This window comes from Egretta garzetta, unplaced genomic scaffold, assembly GCF_000687185.1.
Source record: "Egretta garzetta isolate BGI_Z169 unplaced genomic scaffold, ASM68718v1 scaffold47, whole genome shotgun sequence".
Taxonomy (NCBI): Eukaryota; Metazoa; Chordata; class Aves; order Pelecaniformes; family Ardeidae; genus Egretta; species Egretta garzetta.
In genome coordinates, this window is record NW_009260179.1 from 2,090,301 (window position 1) to 2,101,181 (window position 10,881).

Genomic DNA, 10,881 nt, shown 5'->3' on the forward strand with positions numbered 1-10,881 from the left:
AGACATTAGGAAAAACTTCTTCACCGAAAGGGTTGTCAGGCTCTGGAATGGGCTGCCCAGGGAGGTGGTAGAGTCCTCCTCCCTGGAGGTGTTTAAAAGAAGGATAGATGAGTTGCTTAGGGACATGGTTTAGTGGTGGGATGGCAGGGTTAGGTTAAAGGTTGGACTCGATGATCTCTGAGGTCTTTTCCAACCAAAGTGATTCTATGATTCTATGATGTTGTTCAACTTACATATTTTAATATATATTTAAATACTTTTTGTGCAATATACATTATACATATATGTGTGTGTATATCATAGAATCATAGAATGTTTTGGGTTGGAAGGGACCCCTAGAGGTCATCTAGTCCAACCCCCCTGCCGTGAGCAGGGACACCGCTAACTAGATCAGGTTGCTCAGTGCTCCGTCCAACCTGGCCTTGAATGTTTCCAGGGATGGGGCCTCCACTACCTCTCTGGGCAACCTGTTCCAGTGTTTCACTACCCTCATTGTAAAGAATACATGTGACATGTATTTGTTATGCTTAAGAAGTTATTACCTGAATATCCGGACAGGCAGCTAGTAGGTAGCCATTTGCAAAAATGCTGCCGTGTCTGGTAAAAAAAACCCTCTGAAAATCTGGCCCCACAAGAGTTCAAGTGTGAAGAATTGTGTCATAATGACATCAAAAGAAAGCTGAAGTAGCTTCTAAAAATCATTAAGTACCCACCCATTGACCCACAGGTAAAAGTTTATAGTGAGTATTACTTTTGTTATAAAGTGGACAATTCAGTTCCGTTTGAAATTTCCTATTAATGTTTAAGTGTCTAGAGAAAAGAAACTCCGTGTGCCACTTTTATGGACAGATATTAACCTTCACAGATCACTGAGTATATCCAAATTCTATAATTAAGTGTGTTTACTAAAAACAAAGACTCCAAGTTGCTTTCACATGACTCAGCAGAAATGTATTTTTTAATGGCACTATATTGATCTTATCTGTATATCCTTCAAGAAAATGTATGTGTCAGGAAGCTTTGACCTGAATTTCCAATGACAGCAGAAAAATTATTTTCTTTTATGTCCTCCTGGGTTTAGAAAAACCTTTAGCAGGGTGTCTTAGAGTTTACAAGGTAAAATAATAAAGCCAGTGGTAAAGCAGCATTTCAAATGTTGCTGCAGTGCCTGAAAAACACATTCCAAACTCCCGGGGAGCACCTTAAAAATTTCATATAATGAATGTATTAGATATGGATATATTTTATAAACACAGATATGTTGTGAAGTAAAAGAAGAAAAGAGAACAAAATCAGAGCTAGGATTTTTGTTTTGTTTTTTTAATTTCTGATTACAAGGTAACACTTATGGTGATCTACCTAATAAACATGTGCTTTTTAATATGTAAAGTGTGATTGTAACAACACACTGAGGGAAAATTATCTGGATTCTTTGAATTTAAAAAAAAAATCATAATTCTCCTGCAACCATAAGAATTAAAATGAGTTAAAATCTGACTGTGCTGAGCATAACTTTTCATCTAGATTACGGCCAGCAGTCAAAACCTGAAGAATCGTTTCAAGTGTTTTTCCTTGATCCTGTCTCTCTACATCATGTGTTTCTGTTGTATCGTGATATCTAGCATCTGGTTAGTGTCTCAGTAGTCATCCACACTTAAGATTTGGACAAATTAGCAATGCAAAGAAAGTGTATAAATAACTTCAGCCCTGTATCCAGAATTCCAGACAACAATCAAAAAACATTCAGTGGAGGATGTCACTAGAGATTTCCAAGGTAGGCTACAGATACATTATTTCATTTGGAAAGAAAAACAGTAACATCTTTCTGCACTCTACCTCATAGCAAAAGTTTGCTTACAATTCAGCTATTGTCTAAATAAAGAAGTTTCAAATAAATAAAAAAAACACCACCTACTCTATACATTAGCTGAATTTTTAGAGCAGCTAAGAGATTCACGGTATTTTTGTAACATTCCTTTCATTAAGGTAGGAAAGCTGAAAAATAAAACCTAGCGAAATTAAAAAACCCCCAAACCTTACTCTATATTACGGCGAGTGTATTTATATTTAGTGTTTAACCATGACACTTCCATTTACCTCTTTATGATCTGTTAGGTAGATTTAAAAGTGTATATGTTACCAAATGAGAAGATAATCGCATTATATTTTTTTGTTCTGAAAGTGGAAGGCTTAACTGTAGACAAACATTTTTCCTATCTGAACCCAGTCAGATTTCTGACAATATAGGTTCCAACCAGAGGTTCATCTAAACCAGTCATCTGTCTTCAAGAGTAGCAAAGGTACTGCTGTTTTGAAAAGCATACAATTTTTGGCTATCTGCAGTCTACTCCTCTTGTACTTTTATCAGTGTCAGGAATTCTTGTATTATGAATTTAAGAAGGCATTTCTCATGCTGACAGGCGTTTCTTGGTCACTTCCATTTGAAGAAAGACCATTAAGCCTGAGCTTTCTGCTTTTTAAACCAGGTTTCAGTCCATAAAAGAACCTTTTGTCCAGTGTTTGGCAATTTAGTTTCTTCAGTAGGCTGTCATGTGGAACTTAGCCAAAGGCATTATGAAAATATATTAGACCCACAGACTTCCCTTCATAAACGTGCTTATCAACCATAATATAGCCTCCAGCAGGTTAGTGAGACAGGCTTTTCCTTTAAAAAAGATGTGTTGACACCTTCACAAAGATTGTGTTTACCTGTGTTATCAGTGATTTCACCCTGTTATAAACTCTGCCATATTAATAGACTTTCTGACTGACAGTTCCCAGGATCTCCTCTAGAGCCCTTTAGGTCTATAGGAGTTAAATTTGCAACTCACCAGTCCTCTGCCATGGTTCTTGTGATGTTTTTATCACCTTGGCTGGCAGTTCTGTGGGTTCACATCTGAAACATTGTGTCAAATGACCTCTGGATTTAGTGAATTAATGGTTTCCAGTTGTATCTTGTTGCTCTAATATCTCCTGCATACTTGCTTCTAACTGATTTCACTCCTGTAATCTATCTGTTACAGTGAATGTGTGAAGTGTCATATCGTCCCAAAATGGTCACTGAATTCATTGAACTTATCCTTGATATCTTTATCGCCATTGAGTGCCTCCCTTATATGTTCTGCAGTTCCTTTACCACTTTTGCTGCTTCTATAATTTTAAAAATATATTTGTAGAATTGGGCTTTTTGAATTGATATGGTCCTTTTGTTCAAGCATGGTTCCAGTAAGAAAGAGATTAAATCACCACAAAACATAGTATCTAAGGAATATATTTTTTTTTTTATATTTGCCAGAAAGTTTCTCTAGCCTTTAATAAAATTATGGAACAATTATCTAGATTGTCTAGATCTTTCTCATTTTGAAATATGCTGAAGATGATAAAAAACAACCAAAAAAAGGTGCATGTTATTCTGTCACTTTGTTATACATAATGAAGTAATTTTGAGGCTGTTGATCATAAGATATCAACTATTTTCATTATTTAAAAAAAAGAAAACACCACTGTCTGAAAATTATGAATATTTAAAAAGGCTTAATTTAGCATTTCAGTGTAAACCATGCCATTATATATTTGACATAACACTGAACCATTAATAAAATATAGAAAATAGAAATTAATTTAATTTGAAAACCTTTTCTATTAAGTAATCATTAAAAATTGACCCACAATATAGAAAAAAATAATTGTTACTCTTCATAATTTCCAATCAATTTCCAATAAGGCTGACTGTGTCAGCCAGTTACATATAGCAGTTACGTATTTTAAAAAACACTCTTTACGCAAGACTGCAGTGCCTTTGAAAGAGCCAAAAGAATTCAGAACGTTCAATGGCTGAGTTTAATTATATATGTATTTTGGGGGCTCCCTGAATCTGAGGAACTTAACTAGAAACTGTACTAGCCATTAGTTCAAGAGATGGGGCTTCAAATATGTTAACTCAGCTAAAAAGGGTTTTTTGCTTTTACTGAAAATTATGTGTTAGGACAGAAAATTGTGGTCTAGTAGAAATCACATGTAAGTCTTCAGACATAAGAAGGAAGTCAAAGGAAATTGAGACATCCCTTTTGAAAAGCAGAATAAATGACAAAAAAATACCTTGACTAAATTAGAAGAGAAGGAAATACTTTAATTCTGAAGGACAGAATTATATTGGAATGTACAACTAATTCTATGCAACCTCCTTGAAATTAAATGCAAATTTCTGTAGTTATTGCAATGAGCTTTCTGTATCTGCATAACTTTAGAAGACAGAATGTCAACTTCTTGGAGCCTATCAGAAGTTTCAGAATATTTTCTCTAATTTGGTGACTGAATTTCTCCTTCTTCCCAAAATGTGAAAAGCTGAACCCAAAGCATTAGAGCAGAAAACTCTCAATCTTTTATTTAGAATGGACTTTAAAATAGAGTTGGTTATGTTTGGGTTTTTTCTTCTGTGGGAAAAAAAAAAAGAAGAGCAATTTAAAACCCCATAGCGAGTTAGAGTTTAGTTCTAGAGTAGTCCTAATCTATCCAGCAGGACCATAAAAAGGATAAAGGGCGAGGAAAAGCCATTCTTTTGTGCAGGGTAGTGAAGGCAGAGCATAAAGGGACAAGAAATTGGCAGAGTATAAGCTTAACCCAAATAAACTAGATCAGTCACTCGTGACAGATTAGTTTAATTGTCAGTAAACACAAACCCATGAATTAAACTTAAGACATTGGGAAAGGGAACTTTTCCTTAAATGAATTAAATGATTCTATGTAGTATGTTGTTGTAGCTCTAATATATTTTTTTTTTAAAAGGAAAAAGCAGAAACAATGACGTACCACATCCTGCACCGAGTGAAAGCTAAGTGCTGAAGAAGGTCTCATCCACTGCACTGTGAAGTTCACTTAAATAGCTGTGAAAGGATTAAATGAACAAAGGAATTTACTTTTCCTCCAAAGATGCTGGTTAGTATTACAGCACAGAAAAATACGTTTTCCTAATTGTTTTAAAATAGTTCTGCATATATTAATTCAGGACACCAGGGGTTTCTTAACATATTTATTCCTTTATTGCTATTCCTACTGACAATTTTTTCAGGCATAAAACCAAAAAAAGCAGATATTTAAATAATAAAAAGGGAGTCCTGATTTAATATATAAAGAATACTTCTCAATTTCCACCAAATACAAAATTGAACAAGTAGGTAGACCTTAATATTCTATTACACACAAAGAAAGTATCTAATTCAGGAATAATGACTGATGAAAAAAAAACAATTATTACCAGATATACATGATCAGAAAATGAGAAAGCTAAAAGATAGATATAAGAATTTTACCAGGACATTCTTCATTGTTGCTGAGCATAGCACAAAACAGAGATGTGAAGTCCAGAAGCTGAAACTGTTCATTCTGGAAAAAATATTACAGCCAAAAATTAATTTTTAAATTTACAGATGCTTCAGATCTCTGACTCTGAGTGATATATAAAAAGATGTATTACTTAGCAGATGAAATTTTTTTCCCTTTTTTCATACAGTACCCTTTGACACATTTAGGTGGAAGCCAGAGCTCCTCATCAGAAATTGCTGCCTCTATCGCTTGAGTCAGGCTGCCACTAGAAGTATAATTAGTGCCCCCCATGGAAGAACAGCAGGAAGTAATATAGGGTTGGATGAGGACGAGCTTCAGCAGTTTATTCACAACATCACAGATTGCAGCCCCTGGCAAGCAGCAAAATTCTCTAGATGACAGGTCAGGTCAGCAGGTGGGTCCCTCTGTCCCCTGCAGCAAGGAGTGACTCACTACTATGACTGCTTCTTTCTGGTGCTCCATAGTCAGTTGGCCCAGGTGCTTTACTTGAAAGCACACCCAACTCCTCCTCAACTTTGAGGGATGTGAACCTGTTCTGTAGCTTCAAGCTTTCAGATGGATCATTTCTCTTAGTGCCAGAAGTCACCAGTTTCCATTGTTTGCCTTCCACAGAGTTTGCGCTTACCGCTCTGCCAGGGACAAAATCCACCTGTATTTCCACTGGAGTTGGGATCTAGGGTTCTCCAAGTTCTTGCACTTCTGCGAATCATAGAATGGTTTGGGTTAGAAATGACCTTTAGAGATCATCTAGTTCCAAGCCCCCTGTTGTAGGCAGGCACATCTTCCACTAGATCAGGTTGCTGAAAGCTCCATCCAACCTCATTTTGAACAATTCTGAAAATTACTTCCTTATATCCAAACTAAATCTACCTTCTTTCATTTTAAAACCACTGCCCCTTATTCTGTTACTACAAGCACTGGTAAAGAAGTCTCTCTCCATCTTTATTATAAGCCCCCTTTAAGTACTGAAAGGCCACAATAAGGTCTCCCCAGAGCCTTCTCTTCTCCAGGTTGAACAACCCCAACTCTCAGCCTTCCTTCACAGGCGAGGTGAACTGATAATTTTTGTGGCCTTCACCTGGACTCACTCTAACAGGTCCCTGTGTGTCTATCTTGTGTTGGTGGCACCAGAGCTTGATGCAGTGCTCCAGGTGGGGGTCTCATGAAAGTGGAGTGGAGGGGGACAACCGCCTCTCACAACGTACTGGTGTCATGGATGGTGTGAGAGGGAGGCAAAAAATACAGTTTATTGGTGTAAAACAGTGAGTTAACAAAGTTCAATGGTAAATGCAACAGTAGTTTATAAGATCCGATGGCAAGGTACACTTGGTTATTTACTGCCTAGAGGACAGACTGTCAGGGAGAACCTCCTGTTGAGTCATGAGGTTCAGAAAAGATCCCTTTGCTTTCTAAACTTCTCAGAGAGGAGTCTAAGTGTGGCTGGATCCAATCCTAGTCCCCAACTTGGTGAGGTTTATGTCTAAAGGATCATATATGCGCAATCAATCCTTTATATCACTTAGATAAGATTTCAAAGTTTAGCATGCCGTTAGCCACTTACCCAGGATCTGTTGCAGCAAGGAATCTCTCAACCTCGAGGTGTAACCTTGAGAGGCATCCCTGCTCAAGGGGAGATCCTGGCATGCAGCCCGCTGCCATGCAGGAGAGCTCAAAGGGCTCTTGGGCTGCTCGCTATTCATGGGGGTAAGATGATTGACTCATAGTCATATTTGCATACAGAGCACAGATTTTAGTTTCTTCGCTGTGCTTAGGTGGGCGCATTGCACAATGACCCTTGGCTATCATATTGTTATATCTCCCCCACATCCACTGGATGCATCCTTCATGACCAGACATATCTATCACCACTGCCACAGGTGGTTATCGCTTGAGCAGAGTTACAGTAAGAGGTTGGGGGGGACCACACCACCACAGCTGGCCACGCTTATTTTTATGCAGCCCAGGATACGATTGGCTTTCTGAGCTGCAAGTACACATTGCCAGCTCATATCTAATTTTTCATCTACCAACAACCTCAAGTCCCTGTCCACAAGGCTGCTCTCAATCCTTCCATCCCCCAGTCTGTACTGATACTGGGGATTCCCCTGATCCAGGTGCAGGACCTTGCACTTGTTCTTGTTGAACTTCATGTTCACCGCTCCTTTGCAGGTTTTGCTATTGTTGCTAGTGAATTAGCTAGAAATTCCCATGAAATTATAAAACAGTTTGGTTGACCTACATCAGCAGTTTTTGATTAAAAATGTAAGACTTTTTTTCTCATATTTTTAATACTCCTTTTTTGAGAGCTTCCCTAGTGAACTATTATAAAAATATTTACAGAAGTTTTACATTTCATGAAGATTTATGCTGAAGATAACTCCTCCATCAGACCTAAGCTTATTTAAGCGTTTCACAAAAATTGTCCTGGGAGTTTCTATTATTTTAAAATATATTTCAAAGCTCTTAAACCAAACTTTAAACTGCATCCTGGTTGTACAAGTATTCTTTGAAAAACTGGTCATGTTTAAGTTCTGATTATTTTATTCTAACAGTTTTGTAATGCTTGAGAAACAGAAAAGCTGTGTCATTACATGTGAAATGAAGAAATTATCAACATCAATGATCATATTTGATACAAAGGAGGAGTTATGTAGAGTGAAATTAACTTAATCTTGTTCTGTAACTTTTAAACATGGCTTACTCATTCAGTAATGTTCTTCAAGAAAGGTCACAGGTGCATTTTACGTTCTGAACAGGCTACTATGGGCTAAAAAAGAAGTGGCACCCAAGGTATGCTCTCTCAGGTAGAGTAAGAAAAATTAGTTGAAACGGCAGAAAAGCTAGAAGATGGAGTAAATTGTTTAGGATTATATATCTTTCAGGCACAAAATTTGTAAAACTCATGTTTTTTCCGTAGTAAAGTAGTGGAAAAAGAATAAAAGCATACAAATTACCACTGAAATGTTACTTAGATTTTATTGAGCCAATGGACAAATGGTGCTACGGGTGAATAAATGCATGGAATCAAAGAAGTTAATTGCGTTATCTGTACTGTAGAATCTCTACAACTTTTTATCTAATATCTGATGGAAATTTTATGCTATTGGAGCTATACTATCACTGACTGTGGTGACAGACCACCAAATGCTCAGAAAAAACAGGGAGACCATAAGGACACAGAATAAAAGAATAATGCAAGCTTTAAATTGCTCTTCAAAAAACAGATGTGTCCAAACAAAGGCAAAACAAAGAGATAATCAGATTGTTAAATATAACAAAAAATGAGCTTGCAAAAAATATTTACCAAAAGAATAAGAGTTTGAAGGGAAATTTATTAAAGGTAAGTATGCCTTCAGATTGAACCCTGTATAAAGTTTTTGCTATGTGATCTCAAAAAAGTATGAAGTATGGCTGTTTAAGTGCAGCCTCTTTCAGAAAGGTATTTGCTCTTGCACTCTTCGCATTACTGCTATAGATGTAGAAGTTACTATCAAAGAGGATATCAATCAGTTTAACTCTTTCTTGAGATTTTGAAGGTTTTTGCAAGACTATTTGCACATCAGTTAGTTAAAAGGCATGGCAATTTGCAAATTTAATTTAGCAGCCATATTTTTTAATAAGAAAATTCCAGAAATGCAAAACAGATAAAAACAGTGCTATGATAAGTATAGGGACAAAAATAACAGATAACCTAAATAATAAAGCCTAAGCACCTAGAAATTCAGCAATAGCATATGTATTTTGAAGTAAATATCCTCACTTCTGGTAGAAACTTATTTAATTCTCTGTCCCTTCTTCCACTGAGGAATTTAATCCCTTACTTAAGTGTAATCGTTTTACCAGAAACAAAGAAACTTAAATAATCATGACCAGTAACAAAACTGTCATTTGCCTTATTAAAGTCCCATTATTGTCTTCCTTATTTATAGATTTTTTTCATTGACCAACTTCTAATTTTCTTAATAGTCACCAAGAGAAAGACAAGCATTGCAAGATTAATACTCTGTATTATGTCAATATCATGTCATTCAATTCTGTATTCATGAAACTTATTTGTTCTAGTGTAAATCTGAACATTAAAGTTAAAAAAAACAATTATTTATGTTTTCCTGACTGAGAACAGCTGATTGATTTTTCTATTTAACATTGATTTGAAGACCTCTGTGTTATGTTAACCCTTAGATTTTATTTGTCCTGTATTATAAATTATGTTCGCATAATTTTATTGAATCTTCCTACAGTCTGAAGGGCAAGAACTCTATTACAAAACATGTCCAGAAATGTTTTATAAAAATGCAAGATAATTACTGAAATAGTAATTATTCAAGAAACATTACCCTGGAAGATTTAAAATTAAAATGACCTTAGTAACAGGCCAAATGTTTGCTCATATTAATAAGTCACAAATGTGTATTTCTGAATAACCCTTCATAGTGGTAGTTTTTTTTTTTTTTCCCCTCCTTAAACATTCTCTCTTAAATCAAAGTGAATAAAATTAAAAGAAAATCCCTGAAAAGAATGAGGCTATTATCAGTCATTGAGCTCATCTGAGTTCATTGGGGACAACAAATAATGCTATATAATTAATTAGGATGACAACAAACTGTGCGACACATTTCTTATGGCTGGATGGTTTAACATTCTAAACCCTCTCGTTGATTAGAACTTGCTTTTTTTTTAAATCGAAAAGGATGTTAGACATCCCATCTGCTGTGTAACAGAGCTTCAGAAAAAAAAAATACACTAAAGTCTTGATAAGTTCACATCACCAGAACAAGACAAATGCAGCGTCTTATCTGATATGCAGTGACACAATTCCAATTGTTTCTAAAATTCTATTCTTTTAATCAAGCTGCATGGGAAAAAAAAATCCTACTGTCAACATGATTCCTTGATCAAAGTCTGACATCATGTTAGCAAATAAAATGTCTCACTTTAAAATGCATCTTTGAGTAAGCACAAGTAAGATTTTTATATGGAATGCATATCCTGAGATGGCACATCTTGTTTACAAAGTGCTGGTTGGCAAATAATGATATAATAATTATGTGCGTATTCTGAAATAAATTTGTTAGAAAGCAATTTAGTTAAAAATGCATGATTATATTTAATGCCTGAATACACTTATGTGAAAGTAGTGTACTTCTAGTATACTTCAAATAGATTTAGCAAATGTATGAAGTGGTAGTATGTCGTTCATGAAGTCCAAGTGAACTATAATCGAGCTCTTTTTTTTTTTTTGCAATAAACTGTTTTATAAGTAACAGTTTGTTAGCATTGATATCCATATTATATACGGTTACAGAAAAATTGTATGCAATTATAAATTCTTAAGTTCTAATGGAATCAAATGCAGAAATTATTTGCTTTCATTATTTATTTTTAATTGTGCTAAGTATGAGCCTATTTGCCGCTGGTTTCAGACCTCTACCTTGACATCCCCTTGAGTGTTCTTGTTTGAAATCTCATATTGATGCATTCATGCATGTCTTACTGAATAATTAAGATGTAGTTAAAGTTACAGTAGCTTAACACAGA